The sequence below is a fragment of the Wasmannia auropunctata genome, unplaced genomic scaffold (genome assembly GCF_000956235.1).
Source record: "Wasmannia auropunctata unplaced genomic scaffold, wasmannia.A_1.0 LD335244.1, whole genome shotgun sequence".
NCBI lineage: Eukaryota > Metazoa > Arthropoda > Insecta > Hymenoptera > Formicidae > Wasmannia > Wasmannia auropunctata.
This window is the reverse complement of record NW_012027646.1, coordinates 553,443-555,160: the sequence shown is the minus strand read 5'-3', so window position 1 is coordinate 555,160 and position 1,718 is coordinate 553,443. Positions and strand designations below refer to the sequence as shown.

General features: G+C 27.1%; 1 protein-coding gene across 4 annotated transcripts in view; it reads right to left on the bottom strand.

Annotated features, from left to right (window-relative positions):
• LOC105457395 overlaps positions 1-1,718 on the bottom strand; it is a 48,442-nt gene that overhangs the window by 9,440 nt on the left and 37,284 nt on the right. The gene's annotated exons all lie outside the window — the stretch shown is intronic.

Genomic DNA, 1,718 nt, shown 5'->3' with positions numbered 1-1,718 from the left:
AAAAAAAACAATTTTATGTTATATTTCAGACATAAATAAATATATACAGTCACCAAACTAATTGACCGGACAATGCATTAATATATCGAAAATTTCTAAAAATTCAAGATAGAGCAACTTTGTCAAAAATTATCGTAACATAATGATCGAAAAAGCATTTTACAGCTTAAAGTCTCTACTTTTAAAATCCATAATTCATTAAATGACTTACTGATTCTTTACAAAGCTGCACGGATGCAAATGGAGATGCATCAAATCTAAAATTTTTTTACTAAATTTGCGAAGTTCCATAAAGTGAAATAAAAATCGCATACAAATTCGACTTACAGAGTTTGAAAGTGTGAATCTTTACCTTTAATTTGCGCACTCGATTAGCATTGTACGATTTTTTTTTACCGAGTTATTCAACTTTGAAGCAAAATTTTTTGCAAAGTTCCAAAATTTTGGAAAAAATTTTGCAATTTGTCACACCTTTATTTGTATCTATGCGGCTCCAAAGAAACTCAGTTTTCTAAAGTATTAATTTGAAAAGTGGAAATTTTCAGCTGTAAAATGCTTTTTTAAAAATCTCGTTATGATCATTTTTGACGAAGTTGCTCTATTTTGAAATTTTGTTCACCGAGTTACAGTCACGAAATTAATTGTCCGGACACAGGTATTAAGAGTTTATTTTTAGCTATAACTTCATTAAATATGGTAATTTTATAAAGATAATAATATTTACACGTGAAAACTATTCCTGTGATACATTTTCATCAAAAGGATTAGTCAAATTTATTATACTTTTAAATATAAAGATTTAATTAATAAAATTATAAAAATAATCACAAAATTAATTGACCGGACAAACAAAAATAAAATTGAAAAAATATAACATTAAAATTTAATGTTATATTTTAATAGCCCTTATAAGGATGGGTCCACGCGCTATTAAAATTTAATGTATTATTTAACGTTATATTTTTCCAATTTTATTTTTGTCCGATCAATTAATTTCGTGATTATTTTTGTAATTTTATTGATTAAATCTGTATATTTATATTATATCTGTATATTAAAGTATAATAAATTTGACTAATCCTTTTGATGAAAATGTATCACTAGGAATAGTTTTCACGTCTAAATACTATTATCTTTATAAAATTACTATATTTAATGAAGTTATAGCTAAAAATAAACTCTTAATACCTGTGTCCGGACAATTAATTTCGTGACTGTAACTCGGTGAACAAAATTTCAAGATAGAACAACTTTGTTAAAAATGATCGTAACGAAATTAAAAAAAAAAACATTTTACAGCTGGAAATCTCCACTTTTCAAATTAATACTTTAGAAAACGACTAACTGAGTTTCTTCGGAGCCGTATAGATACAAATGGAGGTGTGACAAATCGCAAAATTTTTCCCCAAATTTTGGAACTTTGCAAAAAACTTTGCAAAGTTTCACGGTCCTAATTAAAAATCGCACAATAACGAGGTGTACAGTTTTCGAAAGAATGAATCTTTACCTTTAATTTGCGCACTTGTTCAGCATTGTGTGATTTTTTTTCACCGAGTTATTTAACATTGAAGCAAAAAAGGTCATTTTTACTTCAAAGTTCAATAACTCGGTGAAAAAAAATCGCACAATGCTGATCGAGTGCGCAAATTAAAGGTAAAGATTTACGCTTTCAAACGCTGTAAGTCGCATTTGTATGCGATTTTTATTTACTACATGGA